Source organism: Triturus cristatus, chromosome 7 (genome assembly GCF_964204655.1).
Source record: "Triturus cristatus chromosome 7, aTriCri1.1, whole genome shotgun sequence".
Lineage (NCBI taxonomy): Eukaryota > Metazoa > Chordata > Amphibia > Caudata > Salamandridae > Triturus > Triturus cristatus.
In genome coordinates, this window is record NC_140590.1 from 1,512,483,552 (window position 1) to 1,512,501,114 (window position 17,563).

The 17,563-nt window shown below is 44.0% G+C and overlaps 1 long non-coding RNA gene across 1 annotated transcript in view; it reads right to left on the reverse strand.

Moving 5' to 3' along the window:
• Positions 1-292: 292 nt before the first annotated feature.
• The window catches only part of LOC146812265 (uncharacterized), a 51,249-nt gene continuing 33,978 nt past the window's right edge, over positions 293-17,563 (reverse strand). The window contains exon 3 of the long non-coding RNA XR_014966825.1: positions 293-520. This is a non-coding gene — a long non-coding RNA (uncharacterized LOC146812265). The remainder of the gene's footprint in view (positions 521-17,563) is intronic.

A 17,563-nucleotide genomic window follows, 5' to 3' on the forward strand; every position in this document is an offset into this window, starting at 1 on the left:
GTACTTTTAAGCAGTTCAATAACTCCCATAGCCCAAGAACACTGGTGGCAAACGTCAGTTACTCATGTCCCAAATGGCCATTAATCATTAACAGCCAAATAGCCAGAAAAAAGACAAGTAGGTATCAATTACCCACTCATTACAAGGGAATAACTTTTGATCTGTATTTTTGACCTTGGTTGGAACAGCTCTCTTCATTTTGAATGGGTCATAATCAATAACTTAGCATTGTTTTATCTTTTTATGTGTTGCATAAAGACAGCTTCAGTTTGAAACCAAAACAAGCACTTACCTTACTCTTATACTGACTCCTTGTGACGGGAGTGACAGAAAAAGAGGAAGAAAGGGAGAGAGGGGCAGAGAGAGAGAGAAACAGAGACAGAGAATGAGAGACAGAGAATGAGAGAAAAAGAGAGAGCGAGGGATGGAGGGATTTATCATCCTCATAGATTGCACCATGTTTGCCAGTTCTGTGGAGCACTCCTTCACTTTTTTCTGGTTGATTTTTCAGAAGAGAATCCTGAGCAGGAAACAAGACCACTTCAGTTAATGTCTGTAGTAGATCCACTAAACATATTCAATAAGCATTTGATTTTTTCCTATTTGCTATTATTATATCAGTCAGTCAGTCAGTCAGTCAATTATCTTTATTCAATTAATAAAAATCATAAAAGAACGAGCAAAAATACATATCACCATTTCATCAGATCACAAATTTTTACAAACAATCATTATAAAAAAACACTAAATTTTATAATAAGACGTACATAAATATTTAAGAAAGATAAAAAGAAGGGTTTATTAAGACACAAACTCATTCAAATGAATGAGTAAAGAGAGAATTCATTTTTCAGAGATAAAGTGCCTATGCCTTGTACGATGCTTATTTAAACGTGCTCCTGCAACTAGAAAACTAGCGACTGAAAAAGCTACTTTTGTGTTAGGAAGCAGTTGCAAAAACAGCAGGGCTGGTTTTACCTGAATAAAGCCCTGATTACGTAAAATAGGGAACAAATATCTTTTTCTGATCTCAATATAATGACCGCAAAACATAATGAAGTGCATTGTGTCCAGCGTTGAAAAATGATCGCAGTCACATGGTTCAGCATCATCAGGTCTAGTCCAGGTTCTGAACTCGCCCAGTATAAAATGAATTAAATCAAAGCGAAATCTCGTTAAGAGAAAGCGATGGTAAGGATTTGTTACCGATAAAAGGTATGGTTCCATTCCTGGAACAGAGGAAAGCATACAGTGTTTCCTTACCATGGATTTTTTTAGCTCTATTTCTTCCCTCTCCAGAGCATATAAATTTGTCAGAGTGTTTTTGACTAATTTTAAATCTTCATGGGTTATTCCATCTGGAGATGAGAAAAGCTCCGGACGACCTGCTAAAATGAGCTGGGTTTTCACCTATCTTACCCATGGGATGTTAAGGGCTCTATCCAGGGCTAAACAATCTTTTAAAATAATATGATTTAGAGTAAGCTCCTGGTTGAGCCAGGTTTTTAACCAACCAATCACTGGAGCTAATTTTAGGGTGTCAGATATATAGCCCAAGCCTAACTCTGTATGCAATGAAAAAATCGGAGTTGATTGGGGAACAGAAAGCAGAGATCTCAAAAATTTATTTTCTACGTTCTGTATTTTGGCAGAGCTAGTATATCCCCAAATAACAGAGCCATATTGGGCGACTGACAAACATTTTGCTTTATAAACTTTGATGATACTTCCCATGGGACGGGCGCCCAGTTTTTTGGCAAAACCTAGCAGCCCTGCGCCCGCTCTAGCAACAGCGCTACTTTTAACCAAAAGCTGGGGGCCCCAGGTGCCCTTTTCGTCGAAAGTCACACCTAGGTATGGAAAAGAAGGGACTCTCTTAACCTCCTTCCCCGCACAATAAAATGTTAGCGACTTTCTTTTCCTACCTGCGGGTCCAGCAATCATTACATGTGATTTTTCTGTGTTAATTTTCATGTCCAAAGATGACATGAAAACTCCAAAGGAAAAAAGAAGTTTGTTCAACGCAACTCCAGAGCGTGCTAAAAGAACAGCATCGTCCGCGTACAGGAGGACAGGTATCTTTGTCTCACCTGCACGCGGGATGTCACTATGGGATTTTGACATTACTGCCTCAAGGTCATTAATATATAGAGTAAAGAGGAGGGGGGCGAGTATACACCCTTGCCTAACCCCCCTCTCTGACCTAAAATGACAAGTACATCTTCCTTCCCTCGTGACTCTAACTGAGGTCATAAGATCCTTGTGTAACTCAGCTAGGTATTCAACCAAAGGGGGGTCGAGGCCCACGGCCAAAAGGATCCCCCACAGCCTTGACCTGTTGACCAGGTCAAAAGCTGAGGAGAGGTCCATAAAGGCCATGTACAATGAGCCCCCCTTGGCGATTACATATTTATTTAAAATTAATTCTAGGTTTAGGCACTGATCTAAGGTTCCTCTATTGGCTCTAAAGCCATATTGTGCATTAGATAAAATACCCTTACTTTCTAAAATCAAGGTCAATCTACCTAAGAGGACTCTCCCTAAGATTTTAACACTCGAGTCAATAAGAGAGATTGGCCTATAACAGGCCGGGTCTGTCCTCTGTCCTTTCTTAAAGATTGGCACAATAGTCGAATTTGCCCAGCTAGAGGGGAAAATAAATTCCCTTGTAGCATTAAAAATATTAGTTAAAATTTTTGAGCTAAGTTCAGGAGCGCTCTTAAAAAAGTCTGCAGGGACCCCATCTGGCCCCGGTGCCTTTTTACAGAGTGTATCTTTAATTGCTTGTTTCACCTCTTCCTGAGTAAAGGGAGAGATGTAAGTTAGCGATTTTAGGAGAGGAATTTCGCGTTCTATAGTGGTGTGAGTATAACTATAGATGTTACTGAAATGTGTCACCCACTGTTCATCTGGGATAATGCAATCAGCTCTCTGATTATCTAATCCCACAAAATATGGGTGATTTATAACTGCCCAAAATTTAGCGCTATCTTTCTGTGTCTCGGGCAGTAGCAAATCATTCCAGGCCTCGTCTTTTATCTCAGATTTCCTCTTCCTAATAGCTAGGTTATATTGTTTCCTCAATAGCGCTATCAACACTCTGTCTCTAGGTTTAGGTTTTAGGGCCTTAAGAAGAGTTGAATGGGCCCTAGAACAGTTTGTGTCAAACCATTTAGGACCCTTTGGTTTATTAAGCTTTGCCTTTACAGTCAGATCTAAGTTGACTTGATGGCAAATAACACTAAAGGCCTCGACCATAGTGACACTGGGGTTTTTATTATCTAAACAGATGGCAATTTCGCCGGCGACTTTGGCCAGCGTTTCCTGTAAAAAAATTATTGGAGTGACTTGTTCCCATTTGAGCCTCCGATTTTGATCTCTTAGCACAAGGTCTGTCGCACACAATGTGTCCATCTTCCTAGTTCCCAAGACGCCTTGAGCTAAAACCTCTAAAATCACGGGGTTGTGATCACTAAAAACAGAAGTTTCTACCTTATAAGCAAGTATTTCAGGTAGAACTCTTAAAGAAACAAAAATATAATCAATGATTGTGCCGGAATCGTTACCCATGTATGTCGGTAACCTCAGATCATTTGAGCAGGTACATGATTCATAAAAATTGAGGGTAGCCAAGAGCAATTCCAAAGCCTCTCCGCTAGGTGTGTGTTCAAAATGTGGCGAGGAGGAATACAAAGAAAATTTCTCAGCTTCCCTCTGACAACCCGCCAAGCAAGGATGAATATTAAAATCTCCCATAAGGATCACCTCATACCCATGACAACTGTTTTCAATGTAAGTGGATAAGAGATCCTCTAGGAATAACAAGTGCTCGTTAGGAAATTGACTGGTCGGAGAATTATAAAAGTTGACAAGTAAAATAGGATTACAATTTGGTGAAGTCAATTCAACCACTAAACAATTTTTTGATTTAGACTTAATATGCCTAGGTTTACCTTTGATATCAAGTGAAATATATACAGCCAGCCCACCCCTTGCTCTTCCTGCTTTACTGGGGTCTGTAGGTACAAAAAAATGAGAATAGCCATCTAAGGGCAAACAATCTAGCGTTACCCAAGATTCCTGAAAAGCAAGAATATCATAATTCCTGATTTTGTCCAACCAGATCTTATCTTTGAATTTAGTTCTAAGCCCAGCAATGTTCCAGCTCATAATTTTGCAAGTCCTAGCGCCTGCAGAGGACTGTGCTGGCAAACCAAGAGCAAGATGTGGTCCCTCTACGTCATTTTCATGACTTGGCAGAAGTCAGTCATTTTGGTCCATTGAAGATAGTGGCATGAAGCGGTTAAACAGTTCCAGAGGCTGAGTAACAGGGTTAAGCATAAAAGGTTGATGACGGTGAACTGGTGCGTTATTCCTTGAATCTTGTCCCCATCTGAAGTGAGAATCCCAATTAATGTTCCACCCTGGGGCAGGTGTCCTTGGGATAGATACATTCTGCTGTTCCCCATAAAAAAATTTCAAAGTGAGGGGGACCACAGTGCCTTGTCTTCGTTGGGGAGGAAGGATATTTGCAAGAATGTTGGGAAGGACGTAATGATTTGAGAAGCTCACAGCCACACAGTCACCTTTAAGTTTTTTTGGCCGATTTCCCAGCCAGGAAACCCTAGTTGCTGATTTGATTACACTTGCTAGATGATGCTGTCCCCCTGGAGCTAGCCGCATGTTACTAGTTAGCCAATGTAGGGCTTTACTACACAGTGAATTAGAACTTTCCACCATGCCTCTCTCCAGCGGAGGGACATTTGCAAGAACTAAAACCACAGGTGTGGCTTCAACGATAAATTGCAGGGGATCCGTAGTAAAGGTTTGGGCTTGTACTTGTGTTTGCACTGGGGGAATATTAGCCGAAGGGGATGGGTTTGTTGGGGGACATGGTAGTGTGGGGCCATCACTGATAGCAGACAAGGTTGATGGCGATGGGTTCTCCCCAAGCAGTTCAATTCCTTCTCCAACCCCCAAAGCGCTTCCGGCGACAACTCCCCTAGAATTATTGCCCAAACGAGTAACTAACGTAGTTAAATTTTCAATGCCACTTGCAACTGTATTTTGGGAAGCACCCAGCTTCTTAACCTCAGCTTGCAGTTTGTCAATCTTAGATATGAGAGGTTTAACAATGAAGTTGATTTTAGTCTCAATAAGATCTGCAATTTTATCAAGAAGAGCTTCTTCAATAGGACAAGTAGGATGATCCTCAGCGTGGGTCACTTGTATGCGTTTTGGGGTAATAGCCCTCTTCCGTTTTGTCCCTGAGCGTAAACCACCCCGCTTTGAAGGAATCTTTGTGCATTGTCGCTTATGTCTGGCTGCATGACCTAGAGGAGATTGGTCAAGAGCGGAGACCTGAGACTGTGTATCTTGATCAAAATCATTTTCATTGAAGTTATCTGCATTGCCATCGGCGGGCAAGCCCTCAGAAGCCGGGGTTACATTATCCGAAGTGCCAGGTATAACTTGGGACGATATATCAACAATCGTGGTTGCACTATAAACATCTTGCATAATGATTTCATCTGTCAAAGTAGTATCAAGTGTGGGTGGGGACAGACAAAGCAAATCAGGAGATTGGCTCAGCCCCAAGGACTCCCTCCTTTGCATATTGATTTTCTGTACAGTCTGAACAAGATAATTATTAATCTTGTTTTGTTGAGCTCCAGCAAGTTTTTTAGGCATAGCTTATAATAATATAACGTATATTAAAGAAGAACGTAAATACAACTATAAATTAGATTTTATATAGGCTCGCCTTACTTGAGAAGTGGTGATTGAGATGGCTCATGTAGCGTTTCTGGCCCTGCCCCTGCCTCCTCCTGCCGATGAGGGCCGTAGAGGGCCCGCCCTTTGTCCGGGCTTCGTCCGGCGCCCGCCCGCGCGCGTCCTGCGTCGCGGAGGAAGCGGCGATCTTTATGCGCCTCCGGGCGCGTGTGTAGCGTCAGCGTTCGCTCAGGCGCATGGGAGGTGTAGTTTCTCCCCGTACAGTGGCGGCGATTATGAGGGAGTCAATCAGCTTGCTCAGGGTGGCAGATGCATACAGGTGAGACAGGGCGCCAACAACTTTCCGCAAAGTCCCCCTAACGCTTCCACAGACCTCGGAATTCGAGCTTTCCCGCTCTCTAGAGGAAGCGGCGATCTTTATGCGCCTCCGGGCGCGTGTGTAGCGTCAGCGTTCGCTCAGGCGCATGGGAGGTGTAGTTTCTCCCCGTACAGTGGCGGCGATTATGAGGGAGTCAATCAGCTTGCTCAGGGTGGCAGATGCATACAGGTGAGACAGGGCGCCAACAACTTTCCGCAAAGTCCCCCTAACGCTTCCACAGACCTCGGAATTACCTTGAATCACACATTCATGAGGGTAAATGAGCACACTCAATTCTGATTCTCCTACATGAATGTGAAAAAAGAGGTTTGCAACAATAAACAATATTTTATAAGTGCTATGTTTGAACTCAGGTACTTTAATCCAATTTATCATTTTTGTAACTTATATCTTTCTAATCTCCCTTTTAAATTTAGTCTAACTTTTGAAGATGGTTGTAGCCGTGCAATGCTTCTTGCAAAATATCTCAATTTACCCTTTTGTTCTTGACCCCAGACCATATTTGGAGAACTTACCTGCACACACCTTACTGCTGACCGAATTGTCCTAATGTTCCTCTATTGAGCTGTGATGTCACTACTTAGCAACCTTAGTTTCTTTGTAGGTGTCACTAAGTTCCATTGCATTGTATCTTCATCAATTCACAGGTAACAAGAATTACCCTTGATGCAACTGTTGCAACTCTTTTGTGCCTGCATTCAGGAACAAGACAGGTAGGTTTTGGGCCGTCTTTGAGAGGGCGTTGGGAGGAGAAGTTCAGAAGAGCTACTTGCCAGACTAGAATACACAAAGAACAAGCACTTGTTTAAATATGGGTATGGCTTTATTAGTAAGGTTGATCCCAAATTGCTGCCCTTCCCACTGCAGTAACCAGTCCCCACATGATTCTTACTTCTTGCAAGATCTTGTTCCATGCTCAAAGCAACAAACTTCCCAGACCAATTTAGGCTCCACTTTGGAGGGCACAAGACAGGGTGAATCTCCTGGAACATCGGAGATGATAGTTGCTGTAATTCCTGAGCCACCTGAGGATGTGGCAGTTGGTATGGACAGCAAGCTAGAGTACAAATGAGAATGATTGAGAACTTGAGGGAAGAGCTGGAATGCGCATGTGTTTCAGAGGGCTGAGATCATGACATTTAGCTGTTGCCGACAGACCTACTGTATCCAGTATAGATTTGGAGTAGGCTTTGTGTCCAGTCCATCCCTTGCTCATGAATGGGTGGCATTCTTGTCTAGCTCAGTTTCCCGTCCCTGATTTGATATTTTCCTCCCTGTTCTTGTGTGCCTCCTGCCAAAGCAGCTGTTGGAATTGAAGGGTTCTCTGCATGGCAATGAACATGGACCCTTCCTTGAGTGCCCAAATGAATTGATATCTGGATCCCTAATGCTGATTTTTTTTTGTCATAGGCAAACTCGGATCATGCCTGTGAGCCATGACATAGGTCTGCCTCACAGATTGTGGTATTGTTGGACTCGGAGGAACGCCCAAAGCGCTACCCTCAAAGTGGTGAAAAGCAACTGCCTTATCCTGGAGTTAAGCGGTACGAATGCGGTGGTGGCAGCATACCTAGTAAGTGTAGGAGTGAACAGGTCCTTTTTAACCAGTGTAACTGGGGTGAGGCCTGCAGGCTCACCCACTTTTTAAAGTTCAGTTGCAGCATGCTTAACTCACGCTTCACTACATCAGAATTGTGTGATCGTGTGAAGTGCTGCGCAGAAGTGGTGTACTTGCGCTGACGGTGTGTGTGCTTGGGGAGGGTGCCATATAGGGACATTACATTATTGACAGGTGTAGTGATGTGCAGTGCGTGCAGGATAAGTGTATGAGCTGGGTGTGTGTGTGTACCTCTGATGGTTCAATACATGAAGTGTGCAGTGCTTGCAAAATAAGTGTATGTGCTGGGTGTATGTGTACCTGTGAGTGGTACAGTACATAAACGATACAGTGCTCAGCATTGCATGTATGTTAAATGCAAGTGCTGGATGTATGTGTGCCTCTGAATGGTACAGTATCTGGAGAATACACTACTGTGTAGTGTGTGTATGCTGTATACATGTGTGGAGATCGACAGAGATCACTGTTAGCATAAGCTGAAGCCATTTTGATTGTGGGAGCCATTTTAGTTAGCCACGTGCTAGCCATGTGCTTCTTCCATCTTTACTGTTGCCTGCTTTTCTATTCTGCTTGAGTCATCAACTATAGTTAACTCCTTCAGTACTGAGCCAGAGCTATGTATAGGCTCAGAAAGGCATGTAGCTGTCAGGCTATTTCAACTGATGTAAGGAGATTCTATCTCCCCTCCCACTTTGCCGACCGATCGATTTCTGTCTGCCCATGTTAGTCAATAACAATTTCTGTATGTGCCAGTACCTCCTCTTTGAGTCTCCATGTTGACTCTACAACAAAGTCTGTATATAAGGCCCATGGTTTCTGTATTCAACGTACTACCTCCTACAGTGGCCTGAGGGTACTGTATTGGTGTAGTCCCACTCATGAGTGATTAATAAAATGTTCTTTGATATTCCAGCTTCCGTGCCAATCACTACTTTGTTGGATTAAGAACCTGTGGACAGATAAGGGTGAACCCCTGCACCGGTGGGCCCCTAAAAAGGCTCATTTTCACACATTAACTGGGTGTATGTGTGCCTGTGGACGGCCTATGCATGGAGGTCCCAGGGTTCCATTTTGGGAGACCCAGGTCTGCATTGGGAAACATAGAGTGGAGGTAGACAGATCACCCAGACAGATTTGTTGATTGCTGCATTCCTGTAAGCTGGGAGGGACACACACTGGGAAGGAGAGAACCAGGCCTCCTCTTAACACTTCAAAGGATGCTCTTTGATTCAGTGAGAGGTCACAAGGAAGGGGTCTTGGGCAAATCTCAGGAAAGAGATGGGGTTGATAGAGATTCACAAAGAGTAGGGTTGGAAGCCCTGGGATAATCTTTTGATGAACATATCACTATGGCTGACATCCAGGTGTGAACAACAAGGAGTCACTTCCATGGCCTGGATTATGGGACTATCAGCATAAGTGATATCCCTGCTGTGACAGACTGCTTTTCAAGAGGGAGCAGAGGAGTATGCACTTAAAAAAAAGCAGAACCCGAAAATAAAACGTCTAAGACTTAGCCCCTAAATTACATTTGGTGTCTGGAAATGCACTATAAGAAGGGGAGGTGGAGACCCCAAAAATCAGTTATCTTCCAAGCAGCCAGAGGGGCTGTGTAAGGAGTGGAAGCTCTGCAAGACTTCTGCCTGTGATCAGGTCTGAGAGCCAAGGCCTGCTAGTCTTCCTGCTGGGTGAGGGAATATCACCAAGGGAATCCAAAAACAGATGCCTTGGAGCCTGGAAAACCAGCGCCTGCCTGCTTGCCAAGACTAGTGTGCCCTGTGAAGAAAAGGAAAGCGTTGGAGTGAGGGAGGTCTAGTCGGGAGCCCTGTCGAGAAGACTCCCTGTGTCCCAGTGGCTGCTGCACCGAGTGGGGCATTGCGAGTGTGTAGGACTGAGTCAGCAACCCCCTTATGCCAGGAGAGAGCCGCTGTGAAGGTAACCGTGGTAAAGACTGCCATGTGGTAAGGGCCTAAGCCTTACGCAATAGTGGTGCGGCGACCCTTTATGCCAAGATGAGCCGCCCTGGTAAAGATCGCTATGCAGGAAGAACCAAAGCCTTGTGCAGTAGCGGAGTGGCGACCTTATATGCCAGGAGGGGCCGCCAAGGTGAAAGACTGCTGTGCGGTAAGGGCTGAAGCCTTGTGCGGAAGCGGCACAGCAAAATCCTATGCCAGAAGGGGCTGCTGTGCATAACGTTGCTGTGTTGATTAGGCAGAGCCCGTGGACAGAGGAGGTGGTGACCTGTAGGTGACTGTCAGCAACAAGGACTGCAACTGGTTCAACCCTGCTGGATGATTGAAGACACAGTCAGAGCACCATCACCCAATGGGACCAAGTACAAGATCATTGTAGCCTCACTCACCATAGCAGAAGTGTGTGAACACTTATTGTGCAGGAGAAAGCCGCAGTATCCTCCAATCACTGCAGGAGTATGATCGAAAAGGAACGAGTCAGCGCTCGCTGACTACAGCTGCCGAGTCTGTGTGGAAGCGACTCACCTCACAAGGACTGGAATCACTGCAAACTGCTGCAGACAGGGCACACACCAGGACTCTGAACGCTTCACTTCTGCTGAAGCAGGTACGACTTGTTTCAGGCCTGACAGCCCAGGGGGAATTTGCTGCCAAATCAAACGTGATTGCGCTGGAACACTATTGACTTTAAATCAGTCACAGTAGACTCCTGAGACTCAGACGTTTAGTATGGCATATCCTGGAACTTACCAATACTGAATGGGGGATAACCCTGATCACAAACCAGAGGAGTGAGTGGGACAGGGAACTGCCAGAGAGACACTAGAGCCCCGATCTATGGGAAGGTCTGTGCAATTGTTTGTGAACGGTATATTCATCTTTTGTGTGGTTAGCAGTACAACCAAAATACTTCTCTTTTTTCCTAAAAGTATTTGGCTGAACAATGATTTATTGCTGCTGCTGCTGCATGAATTTTGACTTGTGAGCCCACGTTCACCAAACTGTATTTACACCTTCCCCCAAAGTCAGCCCTGGATTGCTTGACCACACTTACTACTGAGAGTCAAGTGCAGAAGGGGTACCTGGACCAGCTGTTCAGAATCGATAGTAGGCTGGGCTCCGGGATATCAGGAGTAAAAGGTCTTAACTTCCATGGTTGAGCCTATTAGCCTCTGCATGTCCCATGTCCCTCTGAAAGGGGTTCGGACAGCAACATTGTGGGCTTACTGGGTTTTAAGTGGAAGCGTTGTATCCTTATAGTGCTAATGTCAAGACCTTGCACTGCAGTTCAAGAGGGACTATTATCTCTCCCTCTCTCTGCCTCTCCCTGCTCCTCCCTTCTTCTCTACTTCGCTCTCTTTATTAAAAATATTAGTACAGCATACATGACAACAGACCCTAATAAGGCATAAGACTCACGATCTTTTAAGCCTTCAATGGCTTTATTTTGGCTGTCTCCCGCCTGAAATTGCCTCTGCTTCAATTGAAGTTGTTGTAATCTCCATCATTGTTATAATGGTATAGCCCTTTCCCCCTCCCTGCTGACCCTGTTGGTACGGCCGGGCAGTGGGAGCTCACTATAGAATGTTGTGAAACGAAGGTTCTGTATTCAGTGTGGAGAGCGGATGATCAGAATAAAGAGAGTCACACTCACCTCGTGTGTGGTCTTACTTTTCATAACAGAAGTCAATAGGGAAAATTAATTTTCCTGATTTGTTTTTCAAAATCTCCCAATTTCCTCTTCTAACATGTTGGCATGTTGATATGGTACTGCCCCCTTCCCTCATGCCCCTTTTGCCTAATCTAGTGGTGGAAAACCATCTTGAAAAGGTTTGTTTTAAATCCATTCCAAGATGGTTGCCTTTTGTATGTGCATATCGGCCATCTTGGAATGTACAGCTGGATTCAGGACATACATGCCAGATTCTCTGGGGAAAGACCAAGGAGGGAAATGGCAGACACAGATCAAACCAAATCCCTAGAGACAGTGCCAAGTGAAGTATTAGGCTAAATGCAATGGTGAATGGGTGTAGATGAAGTGTAGAGACATCTATAGTTTGGGAAAGCAGCTGCTGTAGAAAACGGATGGAGCAGAGCTGTTAGGGTGATACACTCTTTGGAGAATGAGCAGAGTACATTCACGAGAAGCTATTTCACCAGAATTCAGAAAGGACCTCCTATAGGGATAGACACCATAGAAAGAACTGATTGCAAGTATGCTGATAGGTAGAACTCTGTCACTGTCTGGTTAATTACAAAAAAGGGTCTTCAAGTTATTAATAAATGGCAACAATGCATGAGAGTTCCCACCTTCAACAGAGGTTTGGTTATAGCAATGTTTTATTTAATTCAACCTTAAGACTCTTTACTGATCATCCCCCATTTGAAGATGTATGTACAAGATCCTCCACTCTCTGGCAATGTCTACCGTCAGGTGTAGACGTAGGTTATTATTCAACTATAATTCTTCCAGTACATAGAAGTTTGTGTTTCTCAAGAAGTAAACATGAAACATCTCAGTGAAAGCAGTATGGTTGGATATTGTTGCCCATCTTCATAACACCATCAGAAACTCATTTTTTACCTGAGTGCCATTTTAATACGACTTTACATTTTGGGCTTAACTAATCTGACACTTGCACAGTGCTGGCAATACATTTTTGAAAGCTATGGCCCAATTCCCAAAGGTAAACTTAGACCAAAAGTCCAAGTTCAGACCTGAAGTCTAAGTTTAGACCTAAAGTCTAACTTTACTAGTAGTAAAATTAGACTTTTGGTCTAAGTTTAGATCAAACACTTAACTTAGACAAAATGTCTAACTTTACTACTGGCAAAGTTAGACTTTAGGTCTAAACTTATACTTCAGGTCTAAACGTAGACTTTTGGTCTAAGTTTACCTTTGTGAATCGGGACCTATGACCTCTGGTTTCCACAAAATGTAAAAAATAAGCTATCATTGCATACCAAAGAGGTATACAAATAAGGCTCTTTTCCTTAAACTATGTCCAGCACTTGATTAAATGTATATCGTGAATGACTCTTTTTTATAAATTCCAAGGAAGGACTAGTTCTTTATGGTTTATCAGAAATTCACTAGGTGGTGAAACCTCTAATGTTACTTTTGGCTAAGTGTCACCATTGGGCAAGGTGACCACCTTCAGAAAGTAAGGAAAAGAGCCACTCCATATGTCTGTTAGTAAAGACTGAGGGGACGTGCCACACATATTGGCAGGATGAGGAGGAAAGAGGAAGTCTAACATCATAAATCTGCCAATGGATGGAGCCACCACATACCACTGACCAACAGGAGCAAAAGGGAGGAGGAGGTGTGGAGGTAGACAGATACAAGACACATCTTGGTATTTTCTCTCAAGGGTTGTAATCGATGCAAGTTCATCATTTCTGTACCATGGTGATTTGAAAGGGGCTGACTTGGGTAATGGGATCGACATTCCTTATCAAAGAAGATATTAAGAAGGCAGATCATTAAGGGAGGAAGGGCTCTTGGCAGGGAAGGAGAGCAGAACTGATACTCTTTCCAAAATCCATGAACATTGCTGGCTTAAATGGAAAAACAGGACAGCCGGCTATTTAGGCGGTGCACAACAGAGAAACACACACATGGTTGGAAAATGAAACAAAAAAGAGAGGAATAGATATAGACCACCCATAATAGAAGCACCATACACAGGAGTTGGGATCATCAATTAAGGACTAAGAAAAGAAAAGGAACAGTTTGATCGAAGGATCCCCAGAGACATGCACGCTCCTTTCTTCTGTCCATCTCAGGCACTGAGGGTGATTAAGGCGGTGGGTTTGATCCAAGCATGCCCAGGGAGACTGACACCCCTTTCTTCTCTCCTCTGAAGGGTACAACCATGGTCCATTACACAGTGAATGACTTTGGGCAGAATTTGATCTGCCCATATTCGGCTGACACCCAAGTTCGACAAAGTTAATAAAAACTTGGATCATGAAGAAAGGACTTTGAGGAAATACTTTATATGTGGAAATTGTTGCATATGAATACTCAATACATATTGCATGAATTGAATGAAAACTGTTATACCATCAAACGGAGTAAAATTTTTGTTTGGAAAATAGCATAAGTGGAGACAAACATGTGATTCCTGCACAACAGCACATCATGGAGGCACAACTGAAGCCCATCACTGAGGGTCAACAACAGTTGCACCAAGCTCTACAAATACAAAAGATGTAGACTCACATAGTTCAGTAAAGGCCCAGTAGTCTATTCAGCTAGAAGCCACTTGACAAGTTGTGACACAGGAAACACATCAAGATGTGATGGTCAATGTGACTGCTGGTATAGAAGAGTCCCAGGCTCAACCAAATGCCCCAGATAAGGCTAAACAAAAAAATACTGCTTTGCTAACAACACTGATTATAATTTTTTATTACATTTGATAAGACAGCCCATGGCTTAGACTAGCCCTAATAAAGATAAAGCAATTACAACAACCCCTTTTTATAAGAGAAATGCAGAAGGCATACTGGGCTGCTAACCATGACGGAACCACTCCCGATGCTGAGACAAAGAAGCCAGCGTTGGACTCATTTCAATAAGAGGTGGATGCTTATCAAAACAATTTGGACCACTTGTCTGAAACCTACCTAAACACCTTGCCAGTTGCACTGCTCATAAAAGAATCTAATTAGTAAATCATTACAAATGAACAACACCATTGTAGCAGGATTCCGACACAAAATAGTGTTGCAATCAATAATAGAATCACTAAGCCTATTTATGTAGAGATCGGTCTAGCAACTTTGTCTTACAAGGAGCAATAGACCTGGCTACATCTTACAAAAGAGCTGACCTATGATATGCCAAAAACCCTCAATACAACCCTTCCTTATGAAAGGATAAAGAAGAGAGGCACTGACCGAATAGACCACAGGACGAGGAATAATGCCACTGACATGGTCCAGTATTGAGTGTGGAGAGTGGGTCATATCACAAAGAAAGGGGAGCAGATGAAAATTAATTTAAAACACCTTTATGTCCATTGGTAGAGTGTCAGTGGAGTGCAAATAGAGATTTTGTGGTGCAGGTGGTTCCACCAGACGAATCAACCTAGAACTAAGTATTAAATGACAGTTGAAAGGAAGCAGCATGCAAAACCACATGTGTACATGGGCCACAAAGCATATCCAAGTTGTCCTGTGAACTTGACAATAGGCACCAGTGTCCTTAGTATGTCAATAGAATTACTACCCCATTTAGCTGATCCTGCAGTCTTAGGAACACACATGCCCAAATTTTCATCGTTTTATTTCCTGACCCTATGAGCACCTACTGGGAGGAAGCGTCATACTCCCAGCACCCCTTCATCAAGATATGCAAAACACAAAAAGGAAAATTGGCTTGGAGTACGAATGGGTAGCCTCAAAAGACATACCAAGACTACAATCATAATGCCACTCTATGCTTTGTGAGAGTTATTACATGTAATTCCCTTTTTTTCTGACATGTTCTCTCCACTGATCTAACTTCTGAAGAAAAATCTCCTGAACCAGATACTATGTATGGCAGCTAATGAATCTGCTTTTTCTAGGTTGGACTGAAATCTTTCGTCTGATTCTTTTTCTAACCTGCCCTGACTTTCAAAACTCTTTTCCTACAAACTGATACTTCAAAATATAGGTCTGCGTGCAGTGCTCTCACAGGGACAAGACTATGGACTTCATTGTATGTAAGCGTTGCATGCTCCTTCCTACATCATGAAACGGCATATCCCACAAGTGAAAGAACATTTTTGGCTTTAAACTGAGCGGTATAAAACTTGCACTACTATCTCCTGGGTTGTTTCTTCTGTTACTGAACACGCTCCCTGTGGCCTTGCATCAGCCCCTTTCATGGGGCCAGTATCACTAATGGAACTCGGAACATATAGAAAATGACCAACAAGCATTGGCATAGCCAATAGGTCTCGCCTTTGGGACCTTATAAGTGTTTAGCCATGCAACAGTTGCATAACTAAATACTTATAAGGTTCCAAAAGCGAGACCTATTGGCTATGCCAAGTGGCCGTGCGGCCGCGAAAGTGAAAGTAATTGCGGTCAAGCGCGCGCGCGCTCATGCACTGTAGCTCTAGGCTGACCTGGTAGCACTTTTTGGAGCCCTCTCAATAAGTCTCGCCAGACCAGCGCATGCGCTGGGTCGGGCGAGACCTAAAAAGGAGCAAGGGAGCCCACAAAATGAGATCAGGAATGAAGAGAATAGTGGCTACGGTATAAAAAGGGAAGTCCTCAAGGATCAATACCAGGAGGCTGAGGAAGCATCGGTCCACAGAGAACACATAGAAAACCCAGAATCACTCAGAAGCCATTAGCACAGAGGAGACCTGGAGTAGTGGAGATTTTGCCAGCCACAAGAAGAGGACAGGGGCAGAAGGAAGGAAGGACGCAGTGTGGAAATCACAAATGCTACAAATGCTGCCAGCTCCAGGCAAGACTACAGCCACAATAGACTCTGTCCGGGTGATATTAAGAAGAACATTTGGATCATCACCAGAGTCCCCAAGATAAAGAGACCAGAAGAACCAGAGATAAACCCATCACTCAAACCGTAGATAGGAGCTACTTCCCAGCACCATGGCCCAGAGGAAAGTTTGCGGTTCCAGGTAATTAACAGTGCAGACAATTTTTAAAAGGCCAGAAAGGCTTGCTGGCCATATGCCAAACCTCCTATTCAAGGCAGAGTTTCTTTGAAAAGCTAGATGCACTTAAAAATCATAATAATTTCAGTTTCATTTTCGCTGACCTCCTGCCACAGTCATATAAGAGGGAGCCCTTATCATCCATATTCTATGAAGGGACAGGGTTGAAGAATTATTTTCGTTCGCTCCACAAAAAAACCAAAACAAACTTCAAAGCTGACTCCAAAAAACAATAAACAGTTCACACAAAGTAATACAATTAAAAAAACAAGCGCTGGCAAAGCCAATAGGTCTATTGACTATGGCAATGTGGTTTTGCCATGTTGTACACCAGTGTGGCTGCTGTTCAGAGTGGCTAAACGTTAGTGGTGTGGAATGTCCTAGAGTGGAATAGGGGGAGGAGAGTGTCATAGACTGGATTTGTTGGAGTGGAGTGTTGTAGAGTGGAGTAGAGGGAGTACAGTGTCGTAGAGTTGAGTAAAGGGGTGTAGAATTCAGTGGCTCAGTGGCAGGGAGTGTCGTAGAGTAAAGTGTCATAGTGTACAGTGTCGTGGAGTGGCGTGGCGTAGAGTGGCGTGGAATAGAGTGGCGTGGAATAGAGTGGCGTGGAATAGAGTGGCATGGAATAGAGTGGAGTGGGGTGAAGTGGGTTGGAATGGATTGAGGTAGTGGGGTGGATTGAATTGGAGTAGATTGGGGTGGACTGGATTGGGGAGAGTGGGCTGAATTGAGTGAAGTGGGTGGACTGATGGGATGGATTGAAATGGGGTGAGGTGGATTGGAGTGGGGTGGACTAGATTGGTGTGGGGTGGATTGGATTAGAGTAGGGTGGTTTTGAGTGGGGCGAGATGGGGTGAAGGGGGTGGGTTGGAGTGGAGTTGGGTAGACTGGATTGGATTGGATTGGAGTGGGGTTGATTGGATTGGGGTGGGGTGGATTGGACTCGAGTGAGATGGGGTGGATTGGATTGGAGTGGGGTGAGTTGGAGTGTGGTGTGCTGAATGGATTGGATTGAGCGGGGTGACTGAACTTGGGTTAGGTGAATTGAACTGGGGTAGAGTGGGGTGGATCGGAGTGGGGTGGATTGGAGTGGAGTGGGGTGTGTTGGAGTGAGGTGTGTTGAAATGGGTTGGGGTGGATTGGAGTGGGGTGGATTGGAGTGAGGTGAACTGAAGTG